At 51.3% G+C, this 15,679-nt stretch overlaps 1 long non-coding RNA gene across 1 annotated transcript; it reads right to left on the bottom strand.

Moving 5' to 3' along the window:
- Positions 1-1,801: 1,801 nt before the first annotated feature.
- On the bottom strand, positions 1,802-4,267 carry LOC116184191 (uncharacterized). The gene is made up of 2 exons (XR_004148946.2): positions 4,082-4,267; positions 1,802-2,175 (listed from the first exon to the last, which is right to left on the bottom strand). It is a non-coding gene; the product is annotated as an uncharacterized LOC116184191 (long non-coding RNA).
- Positions 4,268-15,679: the final 11,412 nt, after the last annotated feature.

Here is a 15,679-nt window from a genome sequence, read left to right as displayed (position 1 = left end):
CTCTCTGGGCTGGCACAGTCCTCACGGGGCCTGGCCATTGCTTCCCAGTGGTCACAGAGGATGGGTAAAATCAGTAAGGATGTGGAGAGAAAAAGGCTGAAGAACCTTCCCATCAGAGCAGTCCCCACTGCCCCCAGGACGTGGCAGGCCTGGTGATGACTTTGTAGCCAGTGGGCTATTGCAATTATGTTTCCTGAGGTATTCATTAAGTATCTATAGCAGAGGCCACAAACTTGCAGAAAAAATTGCACAAAATAACACAGAACATGGTTTCAGTTTTTGGGACAGGAAATTGTCTGCTGGTTCTTCTGACTGCCCACAGTCTCCGGCTCCCTTCCAGCTCCCAGCCCATGGCTGAGTCCTTGTACAGATCCCAGCCTCCTGCTGTCCTTCCCCTGGCTGCTGCATGGGGCTGCAGCTGCAGCCTCTCCAGGCTCCCACAGGCCCTGCAGATGGACTGTGTCTCCTTGGCTCTGGGGGTTTTGCAGGATGCACAGTCCCTTTTCCCACTTCCCACTGTTACAGGCAGAAGATTGTGGTGGGTTGGCTCTATTTGCACACCAGGTGCCCACCAAAACCTCTCCATCACTACCCTCCTTGGCTGGAGAGAGGACAGGAAATACAACAAAAGGTTTCTGGATTAAGATAAGGGCAAGGAGAGCTCACCCACCCATTACCATCACAGCCAAACAGACGTGATTAGGGAAAATTTGATTCATTGCCAATCAAATCAAAGCAGAGCAATAAGTGATAAAATTAAATCTTAAACCTTCAACCCACCCCTCCTCTCTTCCTGGCCTCAATTCCACTCCTGATTTCTACACCTGTTTCCTCCCAGCAGTGCAGGGGACAGGGTTGTGGCCCCCATCACACATCGCCACTGCTTCCTCCCCAGGGGGAGAGCTCCTCACTCCCCCCCTGCTCAGGCATGGGTTCCTCCACTGGGTCAGTCCTTCAGGATCAGGCTGCTCCCTCTGGGTCACCCACAGGTATGTGGGTCCTGCTACCACTGTGACCACTGAGCCTGGCCTTGGCCAGGGGTGGGTCCATCCTGGAGCCTGCTGGAATTGGCTCTGCTGGACATGGAGGAGGCTTCCAGCAGCTTCTTACAGCAACCACCCCTGGAGCCACCCTGCTACCAAAACCTGGCATGCAAACCCTGTTCATGGATGGATGATGGGTGGATAATGGATGGATGGATGGATGGATGGATGGATGGATGGATGGATGGATGGATGGATGGATGGATGGAGGGATGGATGGATGGATGGATGGATGGATGGATGGATGGATGGATGGATGGAGGGATGGATGGATGGATGGAGGGATGGATGGATGGATGGATGGATGGATGGATGGATGGATGGATGGATGGATGGATGGATGGATGGAGGGATGGATGGATGGATGGATGGATGGATGGATGGATGGATGATGGATGGATGGATGATGGATGGATGGATGATGGATGCATGCATGCATGCATGGGACGGATGAAGAGATGAGTGGACAGACTGACTCAGGCTAGAGAACAAGTGTGGCATTTTGGGTAATTTCCTGTGCTGATAAACCACTCTTTATCCCATCCCTCCTGCCCTCCCACTCTCCCTTCCTATTGCATGTTCAGGCTCAGACCTGGTCCCCATCACTTCCTCCAGAGGGAGAAGGCTTCACTTCCCTGCAGGATCACTGCTTGGATCATCTGTCCCACATTTGGCTGGGTACACTCCCTCCCTGCTGCTGCTTCTCTCAGGAAGAGAAGTTAGTGAAGATTTATCATAGCACTAAACCTCAAATTGAGCACATTTGAAAGAAGAACAATTTATTCATCAAAAATATAGCTTCATTTTATCTGCAATTATTCTCAAGTTAAGGCTCCATTCAGTGAGTATTTGGCTGAATAAACAGCAATAATTATGTCTACACCACCCCATTTTGACATTCCATCACACAAACAAATGCAGGAGGACACAGCCCACTCAAAGATCATTTGAAAAGTTCTCTGGATACTTATTTTTATTCTAAAATGCTGTTCTGGGGTGGGAGAGTGGGAGCAGCTCTTCCAACTTCTGACCAGTGTGGAAGCATCCGTTGGGTCCCGTGGGGCAGAGCTAGGACCAACAGTGGTTCATCAGTTTTGAAATTAAAAGAGAGAATCCAAACATAGACAGGTGGCTGCAAAACATGAACAGAACAGGGGATGCTTTTCGACCAGCAGCATCCTTCAGGAGGGCATCTCAAGGAAAAAATCCAAAATACTGGACTGGGGGAAGTTACTAAAAGAGAGTATACGAGGTGCACAGCAGCTAAACTTCCTGCTGCAGAGGAACCACAGGACAACAGTAAAAGGCCAATATTGCTGCATGAAGAGCACTTTAGTATCCTGAAAATCAAAAAGGAATCCTATAAAAATGGGAATGAGGGTATAAGGATGAATATCAAGGGAAAGCTCAAGGGCATGGGGGCAGAATGAGAAAGGGTAAGGAGCAGAGAGACTTACAGCCAGTGAGGGGCATAAAAGGCAAGGAAATAAGTTCCAGAAATATACTGGAAGTGCAATGAAAAGAAAAATGAGTCAGCAGTCATGTCTTGTGAGGGAAAGAACCAAAGAGATGACACAGAGACACAAACAGCGACTTCCTCACTGTGGCTGCACGGTGCAAGCCTGTAACCAGTGCCCAGAGCCACCATCAGTAACGAGAGATGCTCAGTGCACTGACTGGTCAGGAGACAAGAGAAATCACACTGGAAAATGTAAGCAACCTCTGAACAATTATCAGCAGATTGTGACAAATTTTGAAGGCTTAGGGAATCCTGGGGAAGTGCAGAAAAAGCACTTTTTCTGTGAAAAATATAAATACATAAATAAAGGAAATTAAGAGTTTGGGGAGTTGCAGATCAGCCAAGCTGGCTTCAGTTCCTTGAAAAATTTGGGAACAAATTATTGAACAATCCATTTGTAAGTACCAATATGTGATAAAAATAAAGGACAAAAACCAGCCAACACAACTCTACCAGGAAAATAATTATGTCAGGGTGATCTAATTTCCCTCCTTGCCAGGGTATTTGATCTAATGGAGGAAGAAACAATGGATATGATTCATTATGCAAAGCCTCTGGTGCATTCCCAGGAACAGGCAGGGAAGTACAATCTGAGTGAAAAGATGGGAGATGGGTAAAACTGAGAGCAATAGGTGCTCCAAGCAAAGCTGGGGGCTGAGAGCAGGGGCAAGGGGGGTGGCAGGGCTGTTCTCGTGGTCTGGATGCCTTTTATTTTCCTACAGTATGACTGGTGGGCATGCCCATGTCCAAACACAGGGCTGGCACCTCTGTGGAAGCCCAAGTCACCAGGGACCTCCAACCCCTGACTGACATTCAGGGTGCCACATTTCCCTTGGGAAGGAGGGTAGAGGCTTCTTCAAAACACCTGCAAGTGAAAGCAATTCCTCTTAACTGGACATTTCAGGTGATGAGAGGTGCATAGCTTTGAGTAAAGCCCTGTTAAATATAGATATAGATGATATAGATATAGACATAGATGTAGATATATAGACATATAGATTGATATAGATTATATAGATATAGATATAGATATAGATATAGATATAGATATAGATATAGATATAGATATAGATATAGATATTAGATTATATAGATGATATAGATATAGATAGATGTAGATAGATTAGATATAGATATATATATGTCTAGATAGATACAGATATATATTCGGATGAAAATGATCTATTATTGTTATTTAACTCTGGTTCATGCACTGCAGCCCCACTCTGAAGGCTCCTGGCTGTTAAGGAGTGACCAGCAGCAGTGTCAGTTCTCACTCAGCCCTGGGCAGCACAAGGGGGGCCTCAGGCAGCTGCCCTCCTGCAGTGAGGGGTCATGCTGCAGGATGGAGTTCCCAGTTCAAACCAGTTCAGCACAGACCACCAGGAACCACCCCCATCCCAGAGAGCAGAGGGGTGAGCTCCAGCTCCACCTCTTCATCAGAGCAGGCAATTCCAGAAGAGACCCCTAAATGCTCCTGTCTGGACAGCCCCTAACAAGAAAAAGTGTTTGAACTCACCCTACGACCTTTTCTTTCCTCCTTTTTTTCTGCCAGGACCAGAGAAAATACCCCATTTTGAGAGCAAAATACTGCAGAAAACCAGAATGACACAATCCTGGAGTTCAGTGTCATGGATAGCCCCTCAGCCTGAAGACATTTGACAGTTTGTACTGGGAAGAGGTGTGATGCTGCAATATTTCTTCAGAGAGGAAAAAAAGAAAGAAAAAAGGATGGCTTTTATTTTTAGAAGTTTTAGCAGCCAAATTGTTGTCAGGCCGTCTGTGCTCTGCTGAGCAACACACAGTATTTGGCACAGCCAAAAAGAGCTTTCTCACAGAGCAAAATGTCACAATAAAACCAAGTTTCATCAGAATCCCAGCACCCTTCATGGAAAAAAAATCCCAAATTTTGGACAAACTGTATATTGTTTATCATATTTTTCTGTTGCCAGCATCTGCTTATGGGTGGAGAAATATGAGACTGGACCTGAATTGCTGCTTTATTTGGGAACATGCCACATTTCCCTTTGGTGTCCTCTGGTGATGCTGGACAGCTAAAGGAGGTCTGGGACTTTAGTTCTCTTTCATCTTCTATCATCACCCAGCTTTTCCCTTCATTGCTGTCTATCCTTTGCAACTAGAGATGCTTCCAAAAGAAAACAAAACCAGATTCTTATTTCTCTTTGTTCTCTTGGACATTTGCCCCATTGTTCCAGGGTTTGACACTCTCACAACTGACTCACAGCTCTCTGAGGCTGGGCAAATTCTGGAGATGGTCCAGTGCCATCCCTGCTCAGGCAGGGTCACCTAAAGCTGGATTCTCTGGGCTACAGCCCACAGGCTTTTGAATACCTTCAAGGGTGGAGAGCACTGCTCCTCTCATGAGTGGTTTGACCATCCTCACAGCTCTTTCCTGGGCTCAGTCCAGTAAGTGGCATCTGTCTTGTACTGGGCAGCACAGCAGGGTGCAGCACTCCAGATGCCACCACGCCTGTCTGTAAAACCAAACTGCTAACCCAGTAATCCCTGGCACCAGAGAGCCAGGCTGTGGGAGCTGTGCCTCCCCTGGAGGTACACTCAAACATGATTGCACCCACCCCTGTCCAGCTGTGTGTCCAGGCTGGCAGATGGGCACATTGCAGTGTGGCCAAGGGGACTCAAGAGTCCGCTTCCCAGGAAAGGACAGCCCTTGGGCCAGCCCAAGGAGTGTCCTCTGGGTGCCAGAAGGAATCAGGCACATTGCAGGGGTTGTGGGAATTTTTCTGAGCCCCTCCTTGACACCAACAACCACACATGTCCCAGACAGTATTTGTTGCTTCAGGTTCTTCATAAATGCCAAGTCAGTGTGTGATGGATGGGTTGGGAGCTCTTCCCAGGATCTCTCCACAGCAGCTCTCAGGAGCAGCAATAAAACTCCATTGCCTTCTGAGCCAGGATGAGGTGTCTGGGGGACAACCTGGAAAGGAGCCTTTCTGGGGAGCCCAGGCACTCCTGGGGCAGAGCAGGGACACAGCTGGTGGACCCACCTTGGTCTTGCTGGGCACTGCTCCACACACACACCCTTCCTCCTCCCACCCGCTGGACACGTGTGTACCCCAATAAACACCCTTGTCTGCCCAAATCCTCCTGGCATGCACCTGCAGGGACACACACACACACTCTGCACAGCCCTGCGTGCTCACCCTGCTCCCCCACCGTCCCCCATGGGCACTGGTACTGCTGGATGACAGCACACAGAGCGGGAGGGCTCATTCAGAGAGCTGCCATGTCCTGTAGCATATGAACAGGGGACAACCCAGATGTCCCCAGCCCACCTGGCCCTCCCAGCACCCTGCCGGAGCCCTGGTGCAGGCAGGCAACGAGGGAACTGGTGCAGCCACCCAAAGGCAGCCTCAGTGCCACCCACCCTGGGGCTCCTTGGGGACCTTGTTCGGTCCCTGGCACCTCGCAAATTCCAGCCACACTATGGAACAGCGGGGCACCCCTGTCCACTGTTCACCCTGCTGCCTGAAGAGCCCCGACTCAGGCTGGAGGAGAGGTGCCAGGACACCTCGGCTAGAGAACCGCTGGATAACTGGAGTTTGTTAGAGAACAGGTGGATGACTGGAGTTTGTTAGAGAAGAGCTGGATAACTGGAATTTTCATGAGAACTGGAGAGCCCCCAGAGCTGTGCTGAGGGAGGGGTGGGGGAAGAGTGGGGCAGAAGCCTGCGGGGCTGCGGGGCTGAGGCAGGAAAACTTCACTGGAGCGGCCGCTTCCGGAGCGGTCAGACGCTGGGCTGGGGACGAAGGCAGCGAGGGAAGGGGCAGGGGCAGCAGGACGGGCGCGGGGTCCCCGCGGGGTCCCCGGGCCGGGCCCGCGGCTCCGGCAGCGGAGCTGCAGCGCCGCCCGGCGGCCGAGAGCGTCACGGCCCTCGGGAGCCGCCCGGGGCGGCGGCACCCCCGGGGCAGCACCCCAGGGTGCTCCAAACCCCACCCAGCCTGGCCTGGGACACTGCCAGGGATCCAGGGGCAGCCACAGCTGCTCTGGGCACTCTGTGCCAGGGCCTGCCCACCCTCCCAGGGAACAATTCCCAATTCCCAATATCCCATCCATCCCTGCCCTCTGGCAGTGGGAGCCATTCCCTGTCTCCTGTCCCTCCATCCCTTGTCCCCAGTCCCTCTCCAGCTCTCCTGGAGCCCCTTCAGGCCCTGGAAGGGCTCTGAGCTCTCCCTGGAGCCTTCTCCTCTCCAGGTGAGCACCCCCAGCTCTCCCAGCCTGGCTCCAGAGGGGCTCCAGCCCTTGCAGCATCTCCATGGCCTCCTCTGGACTCTCTCCAGCAGCTCCACCAAAACATTCCACCCAGAGCCAGCCCCAGCCCACCCTCCCCGCTGTCCCCTCAGCACAGAACAGCCAGGGACGCTGCCACCACCACATGCTCCACCCAAAATCCTGCCCGCGCTGTCTGCTGTCTCTGGTGGGTGATATGACCCAAGGAGGGCAGGAGCATCTACTGAGGATCACTTCTGCTTCATGTTGCTTTGAGCACCTCTGCCCTGGGGCAAAAGCACAGCCGCCTCCCTGGGGATGAGCAGCCCCTTCCTGACCTTGCACAGGCCCTGGTGTGTCTCTGGCCTCTCATCATCCTCTTGATGAAGGAACACAGTCAGAAAAGCAGGGAACAACAGACCTCCACAGACAGGTTGTTGGAGCTTTATTTCTGTTTCTGGGTAAGAAACACAAATTCATTCTCTCCGAAATCCAGAGGAAAGGAGATGCCACAGTGCTCCCTGGAGGGAAGGAGAGGACAGCAACCCCACATCAAATTTGGTGGCTATTTCTCCAAATTTATGGCAAAATAGATTCGTCTCTCATCTTCAAATTGATTTTTTTACCTTGGATTTGCTGTCTTTATCTTGTTTTTAAAAACAAAACCACCTAGAGCATAAAGACATCTTTTTAGTAACATAAAAATGGTTTAAACCCTTGGAATGAAGCAGATCTAACCTTCCTCTTTCTCCACAGGTGAATTTTGAGGCCTTTGGCCTCAGCACCTGGGGACTTTCTCAGTGACTCATGGCATTCCCAAGGAGTGCCATGGGGTCCTTCCTGCTGCAGAGGAGCTCAGGACTCAGCACAGCCCATGAAGGTCCTTCTGCAGAGCTCCTCCAACCTTGCAGGGATGGGTTGGCACACTCTGGCAAAACCTGAGTGGAAGAATTCACAGAAGGGAGAAGGAGTCACAGCAGTCTCCAGCATGTCCCTTGTTCTAAAGTTCACATGCACCCCAGAGCCAGCACAGATACTGAGTTCTCCTTTTGGTTTCCAGTAGCCAGAGTTTCCACAAGATCCCAGCTCCTCATTTCCATCAGATGATTTATCTGGGCTGTGGGTGTTCTGGTGCTACCACAGATGTGCAGTGTCTGCTGTGGACAAGCAGACAGAGGATCAAAGCCTCTGGGCCACCTCTGGGAGTGGGGTGGACTGACAGGACAGCCATCCCCATAGGATGTAAGATCACTGCAGCATCTCATTCCAAAATATTCACAGTTTCAGAGACAAAAAAAAAATTAAAAATTAAAAAAAAAAAAAGAAAAAGAAAAAGAAAACCCAGAGAAAGTCACATGTGGTGGTGTTAACATGATCACTTACATGAGCAGAGCCTGACCTGGCTGGAGCAGAGCTGCAGGGAGGCTCTCCAAAGCACAGAGCAAAAATGTCAGCACAAGAAACAACCTTTGCCGGGTCTCTCTGCCAAGTCTCACCTGGATTTTGTCCAACTTTACCCTTTAGAATTGAAATTTTCCATCCCAGGATATTTTTCTTTCCAGTGCAAAGAGCCACAGCCAGAGGAATGAGAAGCTGGAACAGCCAAACACCCCAAGATCTTCCTGGGGGATGCTGCCTTTCACTGGCTGATGAAGTTTTGGAGAGAGAGCTCACTTCTTCCAACTGTATCAGCAGCTCTAATGAGAGAAAATCACTTTGGCCTGCATTAAGAAAAAAAAAAGTTGTATTTCCAGTGGAAAGCTGTCATGTTGCCAGCTTGAGGAGCAGGGACTTGGGAGTGTTGCCTTCTCCTATCTCCAGAAAATCTGCAGAAATTTGGCTGGTGATGTTGAAAAATTATTGAAGTTCTCACAGAGTCAAGGTGTGAGTTCTGGCGACAGCACTGCTGCCCCAGGCCCAGCGTCCCCTGGCTGTCCCTGGTGGAGCATCCTCCAGAGCTCTGGAGGAGCTCTGTGCTGTGCTCTCCCCTGTTCTGGGGTGGCTGTCACAGCTGTGGGACAGCAGGAATGGGGCTCAGCAAGGTGAGCCTCCCCTGTGGGTGCCATGGCTTGAATCCCTCTGAGGAGGGATGCTCCCTGTGATACTTCCTTGGGCAAAGAATTAAAAATTATCCACAAAACTTCAACTGGAAGAAACTTTGAATGAGCAAAATGAAACCACACAACCACCATAGTGAAAGATGCAGCCTTGAAAAAAAAAAAAAAAAAGCGTGAAAAAAGCCTATGAATAGGTCAGCAAGGATCTACAGCCCATGCAGTGAGCAAGGACCCGTGGGTTTGGATGTTCAGGGCTCTCTGAGAATCCGTGGTGCCCATCCCAGCTCTGGGGCAGAGACTGGCTGGGATCACAGGACAGAGCCCACAGGGGACATGGAGCAGAAGGAGACACACAGACAGGGAGCCTGGATGGCAGCAGATGGACACGGAGAGCGGAGTCCAGCGGATCTGTCAGGTGGCAGATGGCCTTCATGCTGCCCAGGGAGGGAGGCAGGGCCAGTGCTGGCAGCCAGCAACTGCAGCCACGCCTCCCTCTTTCTCCTTAATTGTCTCAGAGGGCCCCTGAGTTCCCCTCACCTCAGCTGCACAGAGGTTGTGCTGCTTGTGGAGGGTGGGGGAGCACAGGGCTCTCGAATACCCCCTCTCCATCTCCACGACATGGCAATACACTCCTGACACAAGAACCCAAACTCAGAGAGATGAAACAGCTCCAGAAAAGAAATCTATTTTCAGCTTTATTTTTTTTCCTCTTTTCATCCTTTCTGGGATCATGCACAACTTCTCTGGGACAGAATAAGGGAAAAGCATGAAAGTTCCAACAAACTATTTGTCCATGTAAAGGAAGAAGGTGGGAAACAACAAAGAAAGAAAGAAAGAAAGAAAGAAAGAAAGAAAGAAAGAAAGAAAGAAAGAAAGAAAGAAAGAAAGAAAGAAAGAAAGAAAGAAAGAAAGAAAGAAAGAAAGAAAGAAAGAAAGAAAGAAAGAAAAGAAAGAAAGAAAGAAAGAAAGAAAGAAAGAAAGAAAGAAAGAAAGAAAGAAAGAAAGAAAGAAAGAAAGAAAGAAAGAAAGAAAGAAAGAAAGAAAGAAAGAAAGAAAGAAAGAAAGAAAAACAGCTTTTTCCCCTCTCTACACACAGCTCAGGAGCACTAGGGAAAAATGAACATTTTTTCTCCCATTTTGTTCAACTGCCTCTCAGTGCCACATGCTTGCAATTACATACACAGAAAGTTAAGAAGCAAAACCAAGTGACACTTGGAAAAACAAATATACATCAGCTGTGAGCTGGGAATCGACCTGAACCAGCCTGAAACCTCCTCTGGCCAGGAGCTGTCTCTGGCAGGGGCCATCCCAGCTCTGTGGCCACCAGGCCCTCACCAGAGCCACAGCTGCCCTTGAATCAATCAGGTTTTGCTGTGAGACAACTCTGTTTCCAGAGGCTCAGTAAATAAGAGCCTATTTTTAGAGAAATGAGCCACCAGATTAATCAATAAGGAGCAGCCAGCTCCTCAAGGGTAAGGGGGGTTGGAGTTGTCCTGCTCCAGCCTCAGGAGCTTGTCCCCAGTCCCAGGATGTGTGGTTGCCCCCAGGATGCTGCAGGGAGCTCTGCCCCATATCCCCACCTCGCTGGGATCCCCCAGGGCACCCAGGACCTTTGGCTCCATTGGCCTTCCCAGGGGATGCTCCTGGCAGGAAAAGGCTGAAAAAACCAGAGAGGCTCCTTGGGGACATCACCTGGGAGGGGTTTGGGAGGACGCCTCTGGCCAGCTGGACTAGGTTCAGGTCTCAGCAGCAGCTCTTGGGGGACAGGAGGGGCACAGCCATCCTCCACCACACACTCCTGCTGTCCCTGCCAGGGCTGGCTCCTTCTGCCTCCCACCATCTCCTGCACACCCCTGGTCTGCCCAGGAAGAAGAGCCAAGCATCCCCTTTCCTGGGAAAGTTCCCCCAGCACGAGGTGTTCAAATCATTTACAAAGGGCTAAAATAGAGCTGGCTCCCTTCCAGGCCCTCTGGCATCCAGGCTCTGTAAACAACTCTCCCATCAAGGGAGTCAGCTGGGAAAAAAGGCTTTTCATGTCCATTCTCCAGGCCCCACTTCCACAGAAACCTTCCAGCCATGATCCTTTCTCAGCTGTAAGAGCAGCAAAATTGTTTCAGGTCTTCACTGATGTTCCTTTTCCCCCAAGCACACTTGTGGACATCTCACATGTCTCCCTTCTGCCAGTGGGTGGAAAAAGAGAAGGACTCCCTGCAAAGAAACAATTAGCTGCTGTGGTAAGTCTGATGTGCCTTTCCCTGCCTTGGATATTTCCTAGGTTCCCTTTCAGAGGCAATTTGATTTTTAATAGCATTGACCTTTATGGAGACAGGAATTCACCTGGGTATTTTTTCTTGGCTGCTGAGCTGCACCCAGGAACTCACTGGAAGAGTTAAGAATACATTTATTTCTTAGGCTGCAAGTGATTCACAAAAATCATTGGGATGCAAGTGGAAAATGCAAGGGATCAGAACACAGTCCACCTTTCAAAATCCCAACCATGCTGGGAGACCAGTGTCTGGGCTGGCCAGAAGATGGGCTGCAAGAGGAGCTGCCCAGCATCTCTTTCCTCTGCAGAGTCTGTGGCAGCTCTCAGCTGCTCTCTCCAGGGCCTCCAACCCAAAGGAACGCCCCAGGAACTGGAGCTCCCACCCTGTCACTCCCCAGGTGACCAGCAAGTTCCCAACTCTGCTCTCATGGAGGCAGGACACCAAGTGCTGCAGGCTCACCTGCCTGTGCCACACCTGGCTAGAGATCCCCCCAATCCTGCTGGAGCAGCTGAGCCTCCTGCGGCCTCTGCAGCACCAAGTGCAAGGGGAAGGATGCAGCTCCCCGGTTCTCCAGCTGTGAGAAGGAAGGCTGGTTCCTCCATCCTGCTGCCAGATTGTGCTCCACACTGGGGCACAAGTCAGATTCACTCCCAGGAGGGTGACACAGGGGGACAGGGTGCTTGGGTGGAGTCAGAGAGAACCGACTCATTATCCAAACACACCCCATCCTAAGGCTGGGAGCTCCTGTGCACCCCACAGGGGTTTATCCCCTCAGAGTGGGCACTAGTAAATCTGGAGTTCTCCCTGAAGAGCTGCAGAGAGGGAGATGAAGTCTGTTGTGAGGAAAAATAACCCCCTACAAGATGAGAACCCACACGTGGCTACAATTTAGGAAGTGCTGTCCTGAAGTCCACCTTCTCCTGGGTTTTGCCAGTGGATCCACATCAGACTCTGACCCCCCCCAGCTCCTGCCACCCCAGCACTGCTGCTCCAAGGGGCACTCTGTCAGAGCCAGATGCCAGCTGAGGATCCACCCTGCTCCCACAGGGTGCAGGTGTCCCTCCCGCATGCTGGCCTGCGGTGGGAATGATTTGGTAGCACGGGTGCTGGGCACAAGTCAGGCATATGGTCAGTGAGAAACACCTGACAGAGGAGGGCCTGGTTTAGCACTTTCCAAGGAAGGCTCAGAGGAGCAATGCTGGAAGCACAGAGTGCTGGGGCAGCAGGGCTGGAGGGCTCACAGAGCTGTGGGACAGTGAGGACAGAGCCCCAGCCCCAAGGATGGGGCAGGCTTGCCCCTAGCCTGGCACTGGGTGAGGAAGGCTGGTCCCACACCTGGGGAGCAGAGCCAGCAGCTTCCAGGTCCTGTGTCCTTGGCCCACTTCTACCACGAGGCAGGAGGAGCGATCACCTCACCCTTCTCCTGCCCACATGCTGTGAGCAGCTGCTGTTACTCCTAGGCCATCTGTGATGTTTGTGGTGTCAGAGGAGCCTCTGCTGAGGGCTGGCCCATGAAATATGTATGGCATGGCCTCTCCTTCTAACTGCATCTCCTCCCGTGCCAAATTCCCTCCTCACCTATTTGTCTCACATTCAAATGTTTCTTCACATTTTACGGCTTCCCAAGCCATCCATAACAGCTTCTCCTGGATTTATTCCCATTGCTGCTGCAGGCAAGAGTGCCCGAGGAAGGACTTGGCTGTGTGTTACCCAGCCTCAGCCATGCTCCCCATGCGGGATCCAGCAGCATGGCTGTGTCTGTGATGTGTGCTCCAGCCATGGGCTGCACTGAGCTTCCCACACCAGCTGCAGCCACCGGGAGCAGGGACCAGCCCCTCTGTGCCAGCAGCCCCTGCCTGGCCATGGGGGGAACAGGGACAGTGGCCTCAAGGGCATAATGTCACACCCAAGGGAGACTGGGAGCTGGGGGATCAGCATTCTGCAAGGCCACAGTGATCCACAAGGGCTTGGTACGGTCCCCACAGCAGCCTGGGGCATCCCTTGTTGGTCTCCCTGCCACTGGCAGGGCTGCCAGCTCAGGGATTTTCTCTGTTTCAGGTACCACCATCCTGAGAGAAACCTCATCAGATTTCACTTCCATCAAAAGTGGCTTTTTAACATTTCATCTCTGAGTTTGGGTCTGAGACTAAAGTTTCTTCAGAAACTCAGACCTGGTTCTGCACCCAGCTGGAGGCTGCAGGGCTGCAGCTCTGCTGGCACAGCAGGCAGCACTTGGAAGCTTTCCCTGCTAAGACCAGGCAAGTGTTTCCCAGGGGTGATTGGTGCCATTAGAGCCTTTGAAGGGAATTTTCTCTGTGGCAGTCGGCGGAGAAACAAGGTTTGAACTGCATCCCAAGAATTCGTATGTGCAGTCTCATCACAGCAAGGAACTTTGGGTGAATTATTATTATCTCTAAATGGCACAAAAGAGTTAGTACAGGGAATGTTTTGAAGGAAGTGGATGCTTTGCCAGAGCTTTGTACCCAGCTCTGTCAGAGGCAATGCCACTGCCTGGCTGTCTCCGTGGAAGGACAAGATGTTCAAAAAAAAAACCTTACAAATGAGCTCAGGGGATCCTCGTGGTTTCACTGCTGGTTACAGCAACGTCCGTGTTGGGGAGGCAGGGAAAACAATTGCAGGAACTAATTTTCCCGTATCCTGCCTGCGCTGAGCATTCCCAGCACAAGATGTCACTGAGGAGCTGGATTTGGACAGCTCTGCATCAGCCCGGAGTCATCCTCTGGAACCACAGGAAACGGGGCTGGAGAGGTGAGTATGGAGAAGGAACATGGTCACAGAGAGAGGACGTAGGCACAGAGAAGGGACACGGACACAGAATCACAGAATCACAGAATCATGAGGTTGGAAGAGACCTCTAAGATCATCAAGTCCAACCCATGGCCTAACACCACAACCAGACCATAGCACCAAGTGCCAAGTCCAGTCTTTTTTTAAACATATCCAGAGATGGTGGTTCCACCACCTCCCTAGGAAGACAATTCCAGTACTTTATTATTATTTTGGTTAAAAATTTTTCCTAATATCCAACCTAAACCTTCCCTGATGTAGCTTGAGACTGTGTCCTCTTGTTCTGTCAGTGCTGCCTGGGGGAAGAGGCCGATCCCACCTGTCTGTAACTCCCTTCAGGAGCTGTAGAGAGCAATAAGGTCACCTCCAAGCCTCCTCTTCTCCAGGCTGAACAACCCCAGTTCCTTCAAACATTCCTCACAGGGCTTGTGTTCCCAGCCCCTCTCCAGCCTCGTTGCCTCCTCTGGATGCTCTCGAGTGTCTCAACGTCCATCCCAAACTGAGGGGCCAGAACTGGACACAGCACTCAAGGTGTGGCCTCACCAGGGCCAAGTACAGGGGAAGGATGACCCCCCTAGTTCTGCTGGTCACACCATTGCTGATCCAGGCCAGGAGCCATTGGCCTTTTTGGCCACCAGGGCACACTGCTGGCTCATGTTTAGTTGGCTGTCGACCAGTGCCCCCAGGTCCCTTTCTGCCTGGGCACTGTCCAGCCACACCATCCCCAGCCTGTAATGTTGCAGGGGGTTATTGTGGCTAAAATGTAGAACTTGGCACTTATGCTATTTAAACTGCATGCTTTTGGACTCTGCCCATCCATCCAACCCTTTCAGGTCTCCTTGCAGAGCCCTCCTACCTTCCAACAGATGGACACATGCTCCCAGCTTAGTGTCATCTGCAGATTTACTAATGAAAGGCTCAATCCCCACATCCATGTGGTCAATAAAAACATTGAACAGAGCTGGCCCAGCACAGAGCCCTGAGGGACACCACTGGTGACTGTCCCCAGCTGGATGCAGCACCGCTCACCACCACTCTCTGGGCCGGCCATGCAGCCAGTTCTGAGCCCAGCACAGAGTGCTCCTGTCCCAGCCGTGGGCTGCAGCTTTTCCAGGAGTGTGCTGTGGGAGGCAGTGCCAAAGGCCTTGCTGGAGTCCAAATAGACACATCCACAGCCTGTCCCGCATCCACCAGGAGGGTCACCTGGTCATGAAAGGAGACCAGGTTGGTCAGACACGACCTAGCCCTCCTAAACCCCTGCTGGCTGGGTCTGACACTCTGGCCATCCTGTAAGTGCTGTGTGATAGCACTAAGTATGAACTGTTCCTTTATCTTACCTGGTACTGAAGTCAGGCTAACTGGCTTGTAATTACCAGGATCCTCCTTCCTATCTTTTCTGTAAATGGGTGTCACATTGGCCAGTTTCCAATCATCTGGGACCTCACCAGTGAGCCACGACTCCTGATAAATGATGGAGAGTGGCTTTGCAAGCACGTCTGCCAGCTCCCTCATCACCCTAGGGTGGATTCCATCTGGTCCCATTGATTTATAAATATCCAAGTGTCCCAGTAGTTCTCTGACTGCCTCTTCTTGGATAACAAGAGGAGCATTCTGCTCCCTGGCACCACCTATCAACCCCTGAGGACAGTTGTCTTGAGGACAAGCTGTCTTACTGCTAAAGAATGAGGCGAAGACAGCATTAAGCATTTTTGCCTTTTCCTCATCTTTAATTACTAG

The sequence above is a fragment of the Lonchura striata genome, chromosome 18 (assembly GCF_046129695.1).
Source record: "Lonchura striata isolate bLonStr1 chromosome 18, bLonStr1.mat, whole genome shotgun sequence".
Classification (NCBI taxonomy): domain Eukaryota; kingdom Metazoa; phylum Chordata; class Aves; order Passeriformes; family Estrildidae; genus Lonchura; species Lonchura striata.
Note: the sequence above shows the minus strand (reverse complement) of the source record. Positions and strands in the feature narration are given on the sequence as shown.